Below are 21,134 nucleotides of genomic sequence, written 5' to 3'. Positions count from 1 at the left end.
GTGGTATCTACAAAATAATTCCTGTACTTAATTTTCTTTTATATTTTTTGTGTTGCCATTTTTATTTCTCTCTATATTTCAAATACTCTAATATTCTTTAAAGTTCCCCTTATTGGTATTACATTATTTAAATAAACCACAGACATAATTCTCCTCCAACAAAATGATTTGTACCATGCTTGACTATTTTGATTACCTTTAAGGAAAAATGAACTGCTTTGGATTAAGCAAGAAAAGAACCTCAAATGTTAGCCAAACTTTAAACCATTTACTCAACTGGGCTTGAGGAAGTTAGAAAATGCTGGTTTTGTGATTAGTTTAAATTTCTCTTTTATAGCAATTCTTGTGTAACACTTGTTTCATTATTTCAGAGCCTATAAAAGGCAAAGGTAGCATCTCAAAAAGTATTTAATATTAATCCATTATCATAGATTCTTGTTACATATCAATTGTAGTGAAGATGTGATATATTCAAGTACAACTTAAATTATGTATAAGACATTGTTGCTATTTGGTATTAAAGTTTTTAGTGAATGGATCATGCTAAGTTTTAGCCTCTCCGTTTTAACTTGTTTTGTTAAATGACTTAAACAGGATATAAATATTCTTAAATGTTATTACACTGCCATATTGAAAATGAAAATTTCCTTTTTGTTAGTGGTCAAATGACATTTCCTTAGCTGAATTCTTAAGAAAACTTTATATATATATGAGAAAGTTGGCTTTCCAATCAGATTTATTTTTCTGGATCAGTTTTATGTCTATGGTATGTTCACAGAATGGAGTCCAGGGGATAATTTTTACAACCTCGTGGAAGAGATTGCCTGACAGTTGTCTTATTCAGTAATTGTTTTGCTCAATGGATTTATGACTTTACTTATTTGTCTTATGATTCCTTTGCATTTTTTCTTACAAGCATCCGAAGTGCATAATAATTCCACCTTGGATATGTCTACATGTGTATTTGCTGTGGTCAGGTACCAAATTTGATGATCTCTCATGTTCTAGTAACTTTTTTTTAATACCCCCATGAAGCTGTACTAGTTTCTTAATAACATGATCATACCTTAATTGGCAAGAGATTTGACTTAAATCTTACGTTTTTGCTAGAGCTGACTAATTTGAGAGATTTTTTTAAAGTAGGTCATCAATTCTTGTGTGGAGTAGAACTATCAACTAGTAAAGAACAAGAAAAAGAGATTAAGGGCTAGGAAAGAAAACTTCTGGATAAATGTTAAGAGGTATAGAGCTTTATAAAATTAGTGAGCTATAATTATCACTTTAAAGTTAGCTGATATGTTTCTTAGACATTTGGTTTGGTGCTCAGATGTGTGCAGTGAGGCTTGGGGAGAACACTTTTGTTATGGTAGGGAGGCTTCTCATTCAAAAGAATGTTTGTCTAAACCACACTAGTAGGGTATTGGATGGATGTTCTTTTTGGTGATACAACACAGCAGATTCTTTGCCTTCATGAAGCTTACATTCTAAAGGGGAGAGACAGATGGCATATCAACATTAGCTATTGTGGTCCCTAATGCTATGATGATACTAAAACAGTTTTGTGGAGAATGAAAATTAAAGGCAGCATGAAAAATACCTGCTTTTACATTGTGTATTCTAGTGACTTACACAATCATTTTGTAGGTCAAAGCTATTGATACATTTTGACTCTCTTATTTAATAATAAGAATGAATTTTAGGAATACCTTCATTAAAGATGTTCATTTTTTAATGAGACAGTACAGTTTTACTGTAATCAGACTAGAGGAATCATATCCTGGGGATGAACCTGAGTGTTAGGATGATCTGGTTTAACGTGATCAATTCTAAACTACTTATTTTCTACTACTTGCATATCATCCTGCTGGGCATTGGATTACTCACTGAAGCCCTGAAGCATTTGGTTCAATGTTTTATCTACTCAGACTTAATTTAGGAAGAGCTTCATCCAGATGTTTTGTTTATTTGTTCCTCAATTACATGTACGAAATTTTAGAATTTATGAGATCACAGGTCAAGTGAAAGGTCACGGTGGAGAGGTAAAGGCAGAAGCTAAAATTCGTGAAACCAAAGAAATGACAGGACAGTGCCAAAGGAAAGGTCAAAAGTCAAGTGACAGACTCTGTGTAGATGAAAGCAATTGGTGTGTTTGTTGAATGTCTGGGCATACTGAAGTGTCTCAATATTCATGCACACAAAGTCGAAGGATCTTAACCTTGGAGTTCATGATTAATAATTATGTGCCACTTGTTATTACATGAATCCATGTTACTTATTCACAGAGAAAAGCAGAAAAGGAACATGGGGGAATGTTTCCATTTATTGATTATTATCAGTTATGATAGCTCTTTGAGAAAGGCACAGAGCATGCAAGTTTGAGATGTTCAAACAGGCTTCTGTTTTTGTCAGATGTATGAAAAATGTACACGGTAGATCACGTAAGATGTTCAAAAGCTTCTTGAGGATTGGTATGAGAATGAATATCTTCTCTTTTAGACTTTTGGATTGCTACCCCCATGTGGTTTTGTTCATACAGACATTCATTCATTTCTTTATTTGCTCATTAACTTAATAAATAGCAGATGAAAGTCAAGTCATTTTTGGTTACTTCTGTTGCAAAAATCTAAGAAAATATTTACTTGTTAGAAAAGTCATTTTTTCTTTAAATATCATGACTAGACATCATTCCCAAGTTTAACATACTGGATCAAATATCATTGTTTATTTGCTGTTTAAGACAAGGTGGTGTTATGAAGCTTAGAGAGACTTCCAACTCATGGTCTCTCTACATATGCATTTTGCTTGGATTACAGAAAGGTACCACCATAGCAAGATCAAACTATCTTGATAGTAATTTTTTTTAAACAAAATGACTTGGTTCTCTGAGGAAGACACAACTATTTTTGGTCATTTGGGGGAATGAGGAAAATGAAGTCTTAAGTAATCCCTGCTTGCCAAGAGTGACACATACTATTTGTGTTGTTTCTTTCTAAAAACATTAGTTTTTCTCTGCCTTGGTGGCAGAAACATGGTAGTCCGTAATGTTATTTTTCATATGGTGTCAAGAATGCATTGAAACCACCAGATTCTTTTTGAGGATTAATATTCTATTCAATTATTTTTTAAATCCTCAAAATTATTTATTTATATTTATTCTATTATTTTGGGAGGAGAGTGGTGAGTGTGTGTGTATGTGTGTGTGTGTACAAATGTTTATACAAATGTATGTCCATGCATTTGTCATTAACAATAATAGTTCTTTGGAGTTTAGGGGACTTTGGTCAGTGAATTGGTTTATGAGTTGGACAAGGTAACCATTCCCCAACAGTTAAACATTTAAAGGAAATCTTTTTCTGTATTCTAGAAATAAACATAATACTATATGACAAACTCCAAAAACGAATTAGTATGTTAGAAACCTCCAACTTTAACAGAGAAATTCACCAAAAAAGAGAGTTTCCTTTTATGCAGAGCCCTATGATCTCTGCTGCTATAACAAATTAGACTAGCTAGGTTCCTTGTTTACAGGCAAAAATTTCACTGATAATTATTGAAGTTTGTGGAAAGCCAATAAGAGTTTAGACTCTACAAAACTATAAATCTTGCTTAAATCATAAACTAAGTACTATCATTGTCTAAAAGAAGTATTTATTTTTCTTCAGTTTTGCCTTTCCTATCTCCCTCATAAATTTTTTTAATATATACTTTGAAAAGTTAAGGGCAAGCCCTGAAGGGTGAAATATTGCAAACCAATTAAAAGCAACTGAAGTGAGATTCTAAAATACAGGAGTTTTCCAACTCATGAACAATATTTAGAGAGCTGGTTAATTTTAATTCCTTTGGGAACTGTAAGTCTGGGCATTAATAGGCTCAGAGTGATAAAAAAAAAAAACGGCTATATACTAGGCACATATAGATGGTATTGTCAAAAAAGAAGCAATTAGTGGCAAAGAAAGCATAAGTATGTACACATATGGTGAGCAGGTTGACATGTAAAATACAGCCAGGAATAAGAGCCAGTGACAAAGGAGAAATGGAAGTTAGGCTACTGTTTCTACTGGCTTCCATTATAGCAAAGAAATGAACTGCACACAAACACATCAACCTAGTGATCCCAAATCATGAGAAGCTTTTTAATAAGTATACTAGGTTTTATTTTTAGCAAGCTGAGAAGCTGTACTCTACAGATTTCCTTCATCTTCTCCTTTTCTTTTTTCCATCTTTTGCTCCTCTTTTTCTTTTCTTTCCTCTTTCTTCCATTTTCCCCTCCTAAGTTGCTTCTTTTATAGAGCTCCCTACATCTCCTCTCCTTTCTCTTTCATCATTTCCTCAGTGACAAAACTGACTCAATGCAGAGTCCAATTCAGTGATTTAAATGTCCCGAAGAATTACTATTTTATTTTTTAAAACTTTGAAAAATTATCTTTATGTGATAGAACAGAGGTTTCAATTCAACTTGTTCTTTTGTGAGAACAATGCATCTTGATCAATGTCACTCGTTTCACCATTCTCTCCCCACCCCATCCAGCTCCTCATTTTGCTTGCTTCCATCTCTCACATGTATATTGAATATTATGATTGAAGCATCTTAATGGAATCTAAAATGGTGGTTTTTCCCAGGCAAGGAAGGCAGTAGGGAAAGGTGCCAGTCTCTCTCTCTCAACACCTTTCTCAATGGTCAGTACCATGGGAGATGAAAAAGAACACACCTTCCCAAACCTGCTCTACTCATTGCAAGTTAGGGTCTGTGTATCCATCTAAAACCTTGGTCTCATATTTGTTTTTGAAGAAAATCATACCATAAACACATTCCTGTAGGAAGCTGACTTAAAGGGACTCATATACATTTACGTTTTTAAAAGTTATACAACTGTCACTACAAAATGTAACAGGTAGGCCGAAACCTTATCTACTGTGTAGATTTTGTGTCACTTTCAAGAGAATTAAGTGAACGTGAAAAGGAAATGCATTTTAAAATCTGATAACCAGCAACACATATTTTACTCCTCCAAAGTCAGGAAATCGAGGGACAAGTACAGGTTCATTTCCAGCATGAAAATCGTATTACTGTGACTAATTCAGGTGCAGCATACTCTTTACAATGGAAGGCACTGTAGTGTAGAGTAAACAGGAATAATGTTTAGTGCTGTTCACCATCTTAACCCTGTTTATTTTGGCTGGGCTGCTTCTGGGGGATGCCATCTTTCCCCTACTCCAATAGCTAAAAGCTGGTTTCATTGGCAGAGAAATAAAAGACAGTCGGGTGAGGTTCAGAGACTATTGCAATTAGTTCTAAGTGTATGGGACTGCTTATCCACCCAATGACTGGCTTGGAGGAAACTCTGCTTAGTATTTATTAGCAGTTGAATTTATATGAGAAAAGAACAGATGCTCAATTTTGCTACCATTCCTTTTAAAGTTTAATGTGCTGTAAAATACAAGGATCTGTACAATTAAAAAGAAGGTGCTTTTCCTCTTTAATGTGTGTCGAATGCCTTCTCTCCCTCTTGTACCCAGGCCTTCCTATTTCAACAAAGCAGGAGTCCCTGTACCATCATACACCTATTGCTATAATTGCGGTAAAATAACCTAATGCATTATCAACTGAGATGGCCAGATCATGTTGTGAATTCTCTGGTGTGGGTCTAGGATTGAGCACCATGTTTGGGACTCAAGTATTCTCCAGAGAATCCTTCAAAGGCAGCTCCAGGGTGCCCCACAATAATTGAAACTAGGAAAACCAGTATCGGACGTCAGTATCTTTCCTTTGGATTTGAAAACAGGAAATGACTTGGCATTTCTAATCTTGACTGGGAGACAGGCCCTGACTCCACAATTACAGAGCATAATTACTCCAAGCTCAGGCTAAGAAGAACCCCCAACTGCTTGTTGAGGACCTGCCAGGAAACTGACCTGAGTGAATGGTCTGGAAAAGAACACGAGGTGACAAGAGGCTGAGATGCCATTTTCAAACAAATGTACATGAAAGGGCTGCTTAGAAAGGTAGAGGTTGTTAAAATCAGCTTGGCACTGGGACATTTGAAGAGTTGAAGCTGAGAAAAACTGGCAACGTGCAGTGTTGGAGGCCCGAATGAAATATTTCATAGGGGCTTTGAAAGAGTATGGGTTGGAGAAATCTGTTCAAGAATTTCACTTCAAAAAAGTTCTCATTTCCAAACTGCACCACTAACACAGCTGAAAAAGTATATTGCATCTTAAAAACAAAGTATACCCCCATATAAATACAGATTAGATAGATAGATAGATAGATAGATAGATAGATAGATAGATAGATAGATAGATAGAGAGATAGATAGATAGATGGATGGATCTGTAATTTTTCAAGCAATGGCTTAATTCCCCTGGAAAGTGAGGTCATTCAACTCTCTGCCCCCCATTTCCTCCTGTAAACATGTTACTCTCTGTTCGTTTGCCCGCTGTTCTCTCCAAACTCATGGCTCACCACAATTCCTCTGCTAGTTGCAATACAGTACATAAGTTCTTTGACTATTCCATCCTTCCTTGCCTTGATTTTGTTGTTGTTGTTGTTGAAGATCAACCTTTCAGCTATTAACTTGGCTCCTGACAAAGGCTTTTGTTGTGGTTTGGTTATATCATGCTTGGAAGAACACCAAATAATAAGTTACAGTAGTGAAGCTGGAACATTTTAAAAGACACGATTTTGTGTCCAAGTTGTTTTTCATGTTCATTGTAGAATGGTCTTAAAATAGCGATTTGGGGGCACAATCTTAGAAAGCCCACCAAAGTTTGGAATAACTCAAATAAAAGGGAATTCAAGAGACAAATGAGAAATGCAGAGAACCCTAAGACTTCATTTCTTTGTACATGACCAGAGAAGAAAAATTATTGAGAAAGGCTCTCATTGGCCAAGCGTTTTGACCTGTATGCTCTGGGGTGGGCAGTGAGCACCATGCATGGGGAAGCCGAGGGGCTCAGAGCTCATGTGAGGATGGCTTGAGGGTTGAGTTCTCTAGTTTCAGGTGATCGGTGCTGAAACGGCTGGGGACTATAATAGCTTGGAGGTGAAAGGGCTTATCCCTAGACTCTGAAATCATTTAAACTGTGTAGGACATATACACATATTTTCATATTACTCTATTATTAGGCAACCAATTAAAAACTATTAAGAACTTACCCTATATGGAATAATGTATAAAGTCCTTACCTGGTCATGGGACCACACATAATTTTTCTTCCACTTCCTGATCTGTCTTCATTCACAAAAGAACTTGGCTATACTAGCTTCCTTCCTGCTCCTCAGAGATTCCCTGTGGGAAGGGGTGTGGGAGGGGCAACTTTTGCCCAGTCTGTTATGTGGAAGACTCATCTTCATCTTTCAGATCTTAACTCAGATTTCACTTATTTAGGGTAGACTTCCCTTTCCATAGTCATCTAAATTTCAAACTTAATTCGTCCCTAATATTATCATCCTGTTTATTTCTTCTTGGCCCTCACCGTAGACCCCGAGTCTTTAGGCTATGTCATCTCTCTTCTCTTTCCCCTAACGCTGAGTATAAGCTCCAGAAAGGCAAGGCATCTGTGAAAGATGTTTACTTCCTTCCTTGAACTGAACCTGGTGTCTGGTATGTATAGGTGCTTAAGAAGTTTTTATTTAATGACTTTAAAGTGAACAATGCGCATACATTAGTAGATGGACTGTGTGTCTTTTGAGATATTTTCAATTTAGTTTCAGTAAACACAAAAAAAGGAAAAAGCACAAGACAATTATGAGAACTCTGGCAATAAAACCTAGATGACATCTAGAATTGTATGGGATTACATTTCTAGAAGAATGTCTTGTACAGGACATGCTTCTTGTGATGAAATGAAGGATAAGAAAAAGAAGGATAATTTAAAAGAAAATGTCTATGAATGATGAGTTAATAAAAGCTACAGGTGGGAGGGAAGGGATGATGGGGGAAAACTAAGGAGGAGGCAATAATGTACAATAGGAAATGTACTCATTACCTTGCTCATGTAACTGTAACCATTCTGCACAGCATTTTTACAATAAAAAACCTACAAAAAACTATCTTAAAAAAGCTACAGGCACAAAAGCAATAAGTTATGCTACATTATAGTCTTTGGTATACTTTTGATAATAGAGTGAACTTAAGCTCACAGTTGGGAAGGAAAACCTCCATAGAGAGACACTGTTGTTTCCATTGTGAAACTAAACCAATAATTGGCTTTCAAAGTGACCAAGTAAAAAAATAAAGTTGAGTAAGCCTCAGGTAACCATTAGACTCTGACTGGAGGCATGGCCTAGCAGTAAGAGTGCCTGCTAAATAGACTACATGTGCAGGGTCCTAAGTTCAAACCCCAGGACTGCTGGGTACCTATAATCCCCACAACTCAGGAAGCTGAGATCTGAGAATCACTGTTCAGAGGCATTTATCTCCAAACAACCAGCACAAAGCTATAAGCAGAGGCATGGATGGCTCAAGTGGTAGAAAATGAGCTGTGAGTGTGAAAAGCTAAGTGGATAGCCTAGAGTTCAAGCCCCATAAACCCCAGTACCAATCCTCCTCCCCCAAAATTAGACTATGCAGGCTATACGATGATCTTGTCTTCCACAGAGATCTTAGATCAGACCTATCCGCCCTAATTCTGTGGTTTCTTTCAAAACAAGGTTAAATCACTGGAAAAAAAAAAAGAAAACGTGTGAGCTAGATTTAGAGTAGAAGCTTGGTGCTTAAGCATTAAAAAAAAATCTTTTGAATGAATCAGCAACAAGAATGAGGAATGAAGTAGTAATGAATTTGGTATCTCAAAAATCCACTCAAGCTTTCTTTAGCAAGACTTCCAACATCCACAAGGAAACAATTAGCCTGGAAGCCCAAGATGCTTTACTTCATATATCTCAAGAAAGAAAGAAAAAATGATACCCAGTTGATAAGGGTATCCTGTAAAACAGCACATTTTTCTTTTTCATAGTATGAGAAAAAAATGGAAAGAACGACTAAGATGATGGACTTAAGTCTCAAAGACCTGGCCAGGAAAGAAGTGAAGTGAACATGAGAGGTAGGGACCTATGACACCAGAGAAAAGTCCTGTAAAATCAGGGTATCTAGTGTTCTGTAAAATTAGGGCCATCTATGCATAGTGTATAACCAACAAGGGCATAACACTTACTCAGAGTTACTTTTTTTAGGGAGGGGTTCAGTAGTGGGGGTTGAACTCTGGGCCTGGGTGCTGTCCCTTAGTCTTCAGCTCAAGGCGAGCGCTCTACCACTTGAACTATTGTGCCACTTCCAGTTTTCTGGTGGTTTATTGGAGATAGGAGTCTTACGGTCTTTCCTGCCTGGGCTGGCCTTGAACTGCGATCCTCAGATCTCAGCCTCCTGAGTAACTAGGATTATAGGTGTGAGCAACTGGTGCCTCGCTTCCTCAGAGTTATTCTTTCTGGATGGAAAATGCTTTAGAGTCGAGAAAGACAGGTCAAAGATGCAGTCAAAAAATGTACTGAAGGGCTGAGAAGGTGGCTCAGTGGTAGAGTGTTTGTCTTGTATGCATGAGGCTGTGAGTTCAATTCTTCAGCACCACATAAGCAGAAAAAGTTACAAGTGGCGCTGTGGTAGAGCACTAGCCTTGAGATGAAGAGCTGAGGGACAGCACCCAGGTCCAGAGTTTAGGCCCCACAACCAACCAACCAACAAACAAAAAAAGTAGTTAAGTAGGGATCTTTGGCATTTTTTAATCTTTTATTTGGCATTCTCTTTGCTTAGTTTTATTGTGTTTAATCAAGTCCATGTTGCACACATATTTTGGGTCTACATTAGATGATGAACATTAGATGAAGAGAATTCCTAGCTGATGGGATAGAAAGCTCCATACAACTTTTTAGAAATTGACAATCCCTTTGGGAAATCAGACAGAGCTTCTTGGTGACAGAGGCTTCTGGGGTTCATAGACGCTCACCCTTATGAGGTCTGCCTGCAGCCCATCATGAGATCCAAGATGCTCAGACACGTTAGCCATCGGTTTTGGTAAATGACCTGCAGAAGGAGACCCTAAGAATTTGTGGAAAGCAGTAGAAACAGTCTTCTTCCACAGCCCATGTGATGGTGAGCCCAGTTGGTCACTGTCACCTGTTGCTCTGACTGGGATCTATCCCTCATCTTGGGTAACATCCTCAGCCTCGCCGAGAACCCTGGATTAAATCCTCCCAGGCATTGGATACTTGGACCAGAAAGCCAAGCAAGAGATTCCATGACTGACTGAGGAATGTAATCTGTGGTTCCTATATGTCTTTGGTTGAATTTGTTGTTGTTGTTGTTGTTAAGATTTAATTGTGACTCATATGTCTATGGACTGGCTCTCTACTTGCTCATTTGTCTGGTCACCAAGCACCTCCCATGCCTGGATGCTACCCTCTAGCAAAACATGCCCTTTTTCCAAACATGTCTAAAGAATCTCTGGGGCTGGGAAGGTGGCTCAGTGGTAGAGCGCGTGCCTTGCATGCAGGAAGCCTTGGGTTCAATTCCTCAGCACCACATAAGCAAAAAGAGAAAAGCCGGAAGTGGTGTTATGGCTCAAGTGGTAGAATGCTAGCCTTGAGCTGATGAGCTGAGGGACAGCGCCCAGGCCCAGAGTTCAGGCCCCATGACCAGACCCCCCAAAAATAATCTCTGTATAAGGGGTTGGTAAGGATGGCATTCTGTTTTCACAGCAGGGCAAATTTTATGGAAGGCTTCACTATAAGTCTATGGACCATTCACTGGAAAGCTACATCCAGTTTATCCAAGCCAGTGCAGTTAACACTCACATTTGTGTCAGTGTAAAAAAGCTTGGAACACACAATCAACATGCAACTTACCAAGCATTTAATTTTTTTTATTTATTTTTTATTTGTGAACATACTGTACAGAGGGGTTACAATTACATGGGCAGGATAATGCGTACATTTCTTACCAAGCATTGCAGCCTCCTCCTTTGGTTTACCCTTCACATCCCTTCCCAGCCTCCCCCCTCCCCCCCAATCCCAACCCTTCTCCTCCTCCCCCTTCCCCCCCCCCACCGACGTTGTAAAGCTCGTTTTGGACATGACAACTTATACTTCTCGTTGTTGCATCAGGTCCACCTGTATCCTTAAACAACTGTTTTTTCCCCCTCTCCTCCACAAGTTATACTGACATCAAATATAGTGAAAGCAGGGGTTATACTGTGGGGGAGGGACATACAAAGCAACAAAGAGATAGTCTTATAAATGCGTTAGAAACACATGCATGAAAGAAAAACATTAAAATACATGTCTAAGGGTTCATTTTCCTGACATCACATTATCTGACCTTTTCCGCTTGACTCATACATATACTAGATATTGCAAATAAGGGAAACCATGGGACCTATGTTTCTTTGGGCCTGGCTTACTTCACTTAATATAATTTTTTCAAGTTTTTCCATTTCCTAACAAATGTGGCAATGTCATTCTTTCTGATGGATGCATAGAATTCCATTGTGTATATATACCACATTTTCTTGATCCATTCATCTACTGAGGGGCATCTGGGTTGGTTCCATATCTTAGCTATGGTAAATAATGCTGCAATGAACATAGTTGTGCTGGTAGCTTTAGTGTGGTCTTGTTTGTAAACATTTGGGTAAATACCCAAAAGTGGGATTGCTGGGTCATAGGGGAGCTCTATGTGAAGTCTTTTGAGGAACCTCCATACTGCCAAGCATTTAATTTTGCATTATCTTAAAAAAAATAACATCTTCACTGTGACCATTGTTTTTACACCTAGTGAGCCAAAATATTTGTGTGTGGTAAAAGCTCTCAGAGTGGCCCTGTTTGGGGTTTAAAAGGTGTGTTTGAGTTAAGAGCATAAAAAGCCTTAAAGTTTTAAAACTGCAGACTATTGTATCCTTCTAACTGCAGAACAGCTCTGTCTAATGCTGTCCAACTTGGCAATAAAAACAAAATGAAGAAAGCTGAAACACTTTCAGACTCACACCAAGTATGCTGTATTTCAGCTTGACAGGATTATTCCTTGGTTGGAATGACTTACGCTGGAAAGGGAAGTTTGCATAGAAATGCCTTTGAGGGTTAATTGTAATGTCATTAGTGTGATGCTATAATCACATCTCTGGATTGCCTTCATAAATTTCTTTTCTATTTTTATCCTGTTTTTATTTTTAATGTACTACTTTCTTGAAAAAATCTACTATAGTCTTATAAAAAGACACCTCCCTCCTTTAAAAAAAGACAACTCACAAAAACTGATTGCTGTATAAATTGTAGTGTAGTATGAAACACAAGACTCTTTCCTCTCCTGCTTTTCAGTTTCTTATTGTTTCTTGATTGTAACACACTTGTGCATGAATAGAGATTTGCAGTGGTCAAATTGCAGTAGCACTTGGTATGGTGTGAAAGTAAGGAAAAACAAATTATGATCTAGTGTTTTCGTTATGACTTCTCACTACAGTATTGCCCAAAATAATGGTGGAACCACCATAGATAATCCTTTTTAAGAAAATCATCTGTTTAGCCAAATCTGTGGTAGATTTGTGGCATAGACTCGAGTAGAAGGGAACTCTAAACCACAGAAATCGCTACAAGATCGTTGTAATCACATTGCTTTGAGCTCCTCTGGCTATTGTCCGGCCTGTCTGGTGACGGAAGCCCAGGGCTAGCCACTAAGTTCTTTGGTGTTCCCAGAATTGTCTATTCTCTTGGCTTTTGAATGCATTCTCCTCGATTGTTCTGGAACTGTGGGAGAAAGATTCTCAGATGAGAGAACAATTGTTCCCTTCAGGGACACTGCACCTACCTCACCTTTTATTTTGGGCTCATTTGCACAGCAACAAAGTTCCCAAATTTGGTAATGGCTGCTCTCCTGCCTCCCATAGGCTGCTTTCTCCCTCTGGACGAACATCTTAAATGTGACTCTTCTTGGAATACTGTCATTGTTGTGATCCTGTTTTCTTTTCAAAATGAGCCACTTTTATTCCACAGCTGCGATTCTTTTCCTGCATTCTCTTCCACCCAACACATGTCCTGGTCAAAATTTGATTTTATGTTGCTGTCAGGATGGTAATGTTTGGTTGAAATACCCAATATCTTACTGCCATCTGTGTCCCCAGAGACAGACAATCATATTGATAATATGAGAAATAAAAACTAAGGTATTTTTCAGTTAAAAAGATTTATCTAAGTAGGTATTTGGCAAATGAATTCCCAGTATATGAAAAACAGGATATCATACCAAAATAGGATTTTATACATTATAACAGATAGGAGACAAAACTTAAGAAGGGAGGATTGTTCAATTCAGAATTCATTTATCAGTACAATCTCCCTCTTATCTAGGGCAATATTACAATGAAAATATTGCAAAGAGACCATGCATTTTTGCCTCAATTGTAGATAACAATGTAAAGTTTTTAAATGAGCTCCAAGAATAGAAGCAATGTGGAAATGTTACAGAAAGGGTGTGTTTTAAGGTTGATTAAATAAACACCTATGTAACTCATAAAGTTTAAATAGGTAAATATTGCATGTGTACTTCTTTCAAGTTAGTTTCTTTATTCTCATAATAGCTCTAGAAAACTTGTATGCCAAGGGACCATAAGTGCTGAGGCATGCCCTCTGCTGCTTGTGTTCTTTGTATTCAGGTGGAATCAGACATAATGATCACTACGAGAAGTGCTCAGATCATCCTAGCTGGTTCACAGTAACTCAGAATATCCACTGTGCCTTGTTCAACTGGAATTTTTTTTTATTGTGAAAATACCGTACAGAGGGGTTACAATTACAAGGGCAAGGTAATGAGCACATTTCTTATCAAGCATTGTAGCCTACTCCTTTGTTTCCCCCTCCCATCCGTTCCCATCTCCCCTCCCCCCTCTGCCTATTCCATCCTCCCCCCCACCAAAGTTGTAAAGTTCATTTTTGACATAACATCTTGTACATCTCATTGTTGCAATGGGTCCACCTGTATCCCTATTTAAACTATTTGTTTTTTCCCTTCCCCTCCACAAATTATACCAACATCAATATACAGTGAAAACAGGGGTTATACACAATGGAATTCTATGCCTCCATCAGAAAGAATGACATTGCCCCATTTGTTAGGAAATGGAAAGACTTGGAAAAAATTATATTAAGTGAAGTAAGCCAGGCCCAAAGAAACATAGGTCCCATGGTTTTCCTTATTTGCAATTACTAGTATATGTCTGAGACGAGCAGAAACGGTCAGATAAGTTGATGTTAGGCGAAATGAACCCCAATATAAGGATTCAACTGTTTTTTCTTTCTTGCGATTGTTTCTAGCATATTTATAAGATGATTTCTTTGTTGTTGCTTTGTATATCAACTGGAATTTCAAACAAAGTTTGGGACAAGGGAGGGGAGCACATGTTGGAGAACATGGAGACAATTGGCTGTCTAGGGATGGAAGGTGGGTGGAAAGAAAGTAGAAACTCTCATTCTGACACCAGGAATCTTTTGTTCATTTTCCTTCTACTTTAGATATTTTGGAGATCATCCTTTTGGTGGACTACTTAGTGCTCTTATCAGCCCCTTCAAGAAAATATCACAAATAAGCCCCAAAAGTGTCTTTCAGAGGGTATGTCTTTAAAAAAAAGTGTTATAAAGTATTTAGGAGAAAATATAGCTAAGACTACTAGCTCTAGATAAGACAGATTTTTCTCTCTTGTATGCTTCAAAACAAAATAAAAAGCAGAAGCAATCATCCTGACTTTCTGAACTATCCTACCTTCTCTTTCCCCATTGGCTTGGTGAAGTTTAGCCAAGTACCTCACCTCTAAGCAACCCCAAGAGCAGAGTTTCTACTTAGCCACCATCCAAAAGTACAGTAAAGGGAATGTTACAAGTGAAAGCTCACCACTTAAATTTAGGATATAGTTTGAAAAATTCCCAGAGTTCTTACATTGTTCATATGTAGCTGAGTGGATGTCATATTGGAATTTACATGTTGACATTGACTGATATTATTTCTCGCTAAAAATAATTTTAGAGCCTTCTAAATCAGAAAATTCATTGGATGTGTCAAGAGCATCTCTGTTCTGATTTATCTAAAAACTGTGTTCTTTCAAGTTGAGCAAATATTTAAATATGAGAAAATCTGACCAATGTATTCAACAGGCGTGGTGGACTTTAAAAAAAAAAGCTTGGTTTTGGAAAACACACACATATATTTTGCCAAGAACTTGCCCCTTAATGTTTAATCTTGTGGCTTTCAGGGGAAATCTAATTTGTATCCTTCGTTTATGCTCGATTCAACAGATTGTTGCATGGTTAGCCAAGTGTGGATGGCCTTACAGCCCACAGGGCTTTCCAGGTTTCTTGATTCTCTGTGGCCCTCCAGTGCCTTCTCTCTCAATCCCTGGTTGGTCACAAATGCCACACAATGTAAACTCAGACCAACTACTTAAAACATGAAGTCATACCATAAGCTGTTGCTTCTCCCCAGTATCTGTAAGGCCTGGTAAGTTCTTCTCTTTCCTAGTGTATCTACTTCAGTGGCCACACTGCTTTGATGGTGAGATTTGTCCAGGTAAACCCAAATATGATGACCTAGACATAAGGATTCCTACTGGCATGGTTGATTCAGAGTAGGACTGTGCTTTTGTGGGTGGTGCAGGCCTGGCTCAGCTGCCCTGGAGTTTGGTTTGGAAGGCACTGGAATGGCCGACTACCTCCCTCAAGCCTTTTCCTTTAGGAGTTGCATTGTTGAGATGGCTGTTGAAGCTCTGTGATATTTCTCCTTGCTATTGTTTTGAATTTCCATCCACTCACCTCTTATTGGCATGCTCCATTGCTGCCAGCCCACTGTTTTCCCATAGAGCCCCTTGCCGGTCTAGAGCAGAGCTTAGGCAATGTTAGCTTCCTGAGGAGCAGCAGGGGGCAGGAAGAATTGATGGGGGAACCTGCAGGAGCCAGGTGAAGTTCCTTCTCCTCTCAGATCACTCTCTCTATGCTCTAAGGTCACCTTACCACCTGTGCCGTCTCCTCATGCCTTGTCCTGGAGGAAAGGCCAAGGTCAGGGTTATGCTTTGGCTTTCCGCCAAAACATGGCCTTTTCATATTTAGGGGTAAAATCTGACTTATGGGCCCTTAGTTGTCTTTTTTAATCAGATGTGTGTGTGTGTGTGTGTGTGTTAAAAAGAGAATAAGTGGGAAGTGGTGCTGTGGTTCAAAGTGGTAGAGTGCTAGCCTTGAGAGAAAAAGCTCAGGGACAGCGCCCAGACCCAGCTGAGTTCAAGCCCCAGGAACTAGGAGTGGGGGGGGGGACTGGAACATGGAATTGAACTAGGGGGTACCAGTCAGTTATCACTTCCAGAGGCTCAGAAGAACATTCTTCAGTGATACCTTGTGCTTTTATTGAGGAGAATGTCTGGGTCTCACACGAGGCAGGCGTGTCCTTGTCCTTGGTGTCCTTCCTCCTGCGCTTCATGCTCTCCTTCCTCATCCCCGCCCATACCACACTGGCCACGTCCTGCTTGCCATAGGTGGACCCTGAACCTGCAGGAGGCTGGAAGCCAGAGGGAAGCTGGAGTGGCTGAGGAGTCGGGTTCTGGGGAGATCGTTTCTGAGGTCCATGAGCAAAGCCCGATGCCCTTCCCTCTGTGCATGGGATTGCAGCATCACTGTTGTTCACGGGGTGCTTGTTCCATTATTGTGCTACTCTGCTTTATGCTAATACTAAACCCTAGCAAAATAAACCATTAACACTTGCTACGTCATTTCTAATGGAAAATGGGTTCTAATTTGTAAGCAATAAATATGTAGTTGGATTTATATAATCCTATCAACCTTTTGAACTGGAAGTTATTTGATCCCAAAATCTTAGATTAAAATACAGTATGGTAGGCATGAAACTTACCACCATGGAAGTATGAATACTGATAGCTGTTTTTATAATGCAGAGTTATTGATTATCACATCCAGTTCACAATTTTGTAGATGGAGAAACTAGGACCTATAGTTTTGAAGTCATAATTTCTTGATTTTTTTTTAGTATTCCCTGCCTTTGCATTTTCTTTGCTTTTAAAAAAAAGTTCAAAAAATCTAATTGTTCCATGGAAGAAGGCACTGTTCATTATTAATGGAATTTCTTTTTATTTGATTCTGTGGTGTCCACAACAAGATTATAAAAACAATAATTTGATTTAGAAATCTTTTCAGCTTCCGTAAGGTTACTTTGTGGAGTTGGAGATAAATGACCAGAAGAAAACTTCACAAAATTAGTGTTTACACTTAATCTGGCAACGAGCTATAATTTGATTGGTAAAAAATTCATTTGGTGTACCTCTGGCCCTTTGCTGCTGGATAATGAAAATTTATATCTGCATTTCAGACATCTGGGAGGGTCTGACAGCTTTGGGGCTGGATGAAAGATGATGTCACACTGACCCCTGTCAGCATTTCCTCACACACTGGTTACCCAAAACCCAACAGCAGTCACACTTTTTTTTCCCCCCTGCCAGAGCAGACTCTCATTTTATTTTGGAAGGTTAATGGCACTGTAAATCTAATAGGCCATTTTAGTGGCATCATGTGGATATTAAAAAATCATGTGACCAGTCAGGGCACCATATGTGGGGTTTGCTGTTGTCTAATGGAAGGAATCAGGGACTGTAACAAGGCACTGAGGGGAGTCAATGTTTGGAATTAATTTCAGAACCATAGCTACCTTTAAATGAATTCTGAATTTCTGTTCCTGGTTTGGGCTTGCAGTGTCAGTTAAGTTTGCCTTAATAAGCTGGCTGATATTAGCTAATGTGAAATTCCAGACAAGTCTTCATTTCTGATAAAGTGTTCAGCTACTTGGGTTTTCTGGAGCAGTGTTGCCCACAGAGCGTACTGTGACTTCTGTGGAAGCAGTCTCTGCACCCTCCAGTACTGGAGGTCACCTGTGGCCATGTGGTACTGAGCTGAATATAGTGATAGGGAGCAAGTGTTCACCATTTCAGATCGTGTAAATTGCAGCAACTTTCAGGGAAGACTAAGGTGGTGAGAAGTGAAAAGCAAAATAGATATCATCTGGGTCTCCAGTCTGCTTTTCACCAGCACCCTGTTTGACAGGCCAGGCTACCTAATGACAGAGCTGAAGTCAGACTTCTTTCTATCCCAGAAAGTTTAAAAAAAAAAGTAGAGCAAAGCAATGGATAAGTGAAATGAGTGGATTCATGCATAATGAATAAATAGAAGCAAGAACTTCAAGTGGCTTTTTTTTTCTTTCTATTTCACTATTCTTGGCTGCCGTTTCTCCTAAGAACAAGTGAAGAAAAATCATAAAAAGTGACAGGCAGATGTATTCCCATGAGGACTTACCTCAACTCATTCAGAATCAGGCCAGAGTGATTTCTAGGAGCTTCTACTGACCTTCCCTGAAACATCTTACAGTTTCTAAATCTGAGCTCTTTATAAGCAGAACAGAGAGCCATGGGCTGGAGGAAGACAAAGGCAATGACGGAATCACCCTGGGCTCACAGCTGAGACCCTTGCACAGAACAAAGTAAGGGACAGAGGAAGCAATTCTCTAAATAATGAAGGCACTGGTGTGTAGCCAGATAGATGTGTGTAAGGAAACTTCGTGAATTTTCTCTAAAATGTTATTTAGTAAAGTATTTTAAGATAATTATTCATAACTACGACCTCATTCTTCCCTCATAAAATTATTGCAAGCCTGATGATGATTGTGATAATGGTAGTGATGGTATTGGTTAAGTTTTCTTTTACTGTATATTGTTTCAGAAATAGTGCTGAGTGCTCAATTAATCATCTCACCACTAGGAGACAATTCTAGCATTTCACTATATTATACATGAAGAACAGAGGAATGTAAATAAATACATCTTTTCTTTATTTTCTTTTGGTAGTAGTGGAGTTTGAACTCAGGACCTTCTGCTTGTTATGAAAGTATTATAACACTTGAGCTATGCTCATAACACTTATTTTATTTTTTTAGTTTGTTTTTCAGATAGCATCTTTGCTTTTACTTGAGGTGACCTTGTGCTGTATTCCTCCAATTTTCACTTCCTGAGCAGCTGAGATTCAGAAGTCCCCATGCCTAAGTTTGTTTGTTTGTTTGTTTTAATGGGAGCAGGGTGGATTTGGAGATAGAATCTCACTAACTTTATTGTTCAGACTGCCTTCAACCGAAATCTTCCTTTCTCTACCTCCTTAGTAGCTGAGAATTACAGGCATGTGCCACCATGCCTGATTAAAGCTAGCTAAGATTATGTAATCAATAAAAGCCAGAGATGGAGTTTGAATCCAAATAACCTGAGCTTAAAACTGGTGTTATTAACCATTACCCTACATAATGTCCTTTCTTACTTTCCCTTTTAATTACACATAGCCAGATTCATTCACTCAGCAAACTTTTTTTTTTTAGCCCAGCTATGTGCCAGATACTATTCTAGTCAGTAAAAACAGAACAACTCTCACCCTCTTGGGCTTTATAATTCACTGGAGAGGACATAAAATAAATAAGTTAAGAAAAACATAGTTTGTAATATAGAAATAAATATGAGAAAGAAAAGAATAAAGCAATAAAAAGGAATCTGAAATGTCAGCAGGTGGGAGAAATGGATAGAAATTCTAGGTAGGGAGAAATTTCACTGGAAAAATGGTGCTTTGAGGAAACGATGAAGTGAACTTTATTTTCTAATTATATTTGAAACCTCCTGATCTTTTGTCAAGGAGAAAGCTCTCTCTACCTTTATCTCCTACCATGGGAATAATCTTATTAAGATTTGCTTTAAAAACCTGAGGTAGACTGATATTCTATGAAAGACAAAGCATAGAAAAACTTAGGTACCTTTCTCTGTCCATGAACTTTTCAACTGACTGCTGGTTCCATGACATTTCAGCATTTGTTTTTATAGCAAGGTGAGGATAATGTGCTGAATTTTATAGCTCTGTGACAAGGCCACCGCGGTGACCTGGGGCCCCAGAGACCTAGCAGGTACAGCACGTTCAAGGGTCTGAGACAGTTCAAGAGTAAAGCACATATAGATACAGTGACGTGTGGAGCTGGGCAGGTTGTGGGGAAGGAATGAGGGAGAAAAAAAGAAAGATTTTTTTTCTGTTGAATTTGCATGTTTGCCGTCCAAACCTATGATCATTTTAAAGTTAAACAGAATATTATATATATATATATATATATATGTCTTTTAAAATGAAAAAAGATGAGTCATTAAAGAAACTCTTAATTCTCATACTGAATTTGGACAAGAAGTAGCAGGTTTTGTGCATAACCAATAGAGAATGATTAAGAAATAAAAGTTAATGGTGATCCAGGCTTGCTTATAGAGTGTTAAACACAAGCATGTAAATTTTCCTTATCAGTCATGGGATTCCACCTAGGACACACTGCCTCCCCCTGCTTCGAGGTGGGGCTTGGTCTTGAGAAGGTCAGTTCCAACCAAGACAGAAGTGTCCTTCAGTGATCCCAGGCACCATTTCCTGTTTTTCCTTATAAACTTCCCACTCAAGTTGTGACATTGCTGGGATCCTGGCAAGAGGAACTCTCCCTCACATTGGCAAGTCAGTAGGGATTTGAGTCTGTGCACCTGCTCTTTGTGTCTGCATCCTTCTAAACACTGAAAAAGTTCTACTGCCAACCAAATAGCAATCCGTTCTTTAGGATCCCTGTTGAGGACTTACTCTCTTTTATCACAATGATGTACTTTCATAATATCACATATTGTCATGTGGTTTTTCAATAAATGGATCCTTTAAAAAATCTATAATGTTAAAAATTATGTAAATTTTTAAAGAAAAATTTCATTTGTTTAAAAGCACAGAATAAACACTGCTTTTTCTTCAACATACCTATGAGCAATATTCCTGAAGTTTTAGTTTTAGGTGATTGATAGTGGTAAACTTATTAGTTCAAGGATCATTAGTTTTATTCTGAAGTTATTAAAAGGATAATATTTAATTAGAGGGGATAAAATTTTAAAGTGCTTAATGAAATTGTTTTCAATACATGTCATGCTGTAAATACCTGTTAATGCTGGTATGTGAGTGAGCTAAATCTCCCTATGTTGATATTTTTATAACTTTTAAATGAAGACCAATAAATTTATTTTGTTTTGAGCATTTCATGTAAGTACAGTAGTGGTGACATTATGTT

The 21,134-nt window shown here is 38.3% G+C and overlaps 1 protein-coding gene across 7 annotated transcripts in view; it reads left to right on the top strand.

The window, feature by feature from the left end:
- The window catches only part of Mecom (MDS1 and EVI1 complex locus), a 585,775-nt gene that overhangs the window by 429,668 nt on the left and 134,973 nt on the right, over positions 1 to 21,134 (top strand). The gene's annotated exons all lie outside the window — the stretch shown is intronic.

Source organism: Dipodomys ordii, unplaced genomic scaffold (genome assembly GCF_000151885.1).
Source record: "Dipodomys ordii isolate 6190 unplaced genomic scaffold, Dord_2.0 Scaffold30, whole genome shotgun sequence".
Taxonomy (NCBI): Eukaryota; Metazoa; Chordata; class Mammalia; order Rodentia; family Heteromyidae; genus Dipodomys; species Dipodomys ordii.
This window is presented reverse-complemented; position numbering and strand designations above follow the sequence as displayed.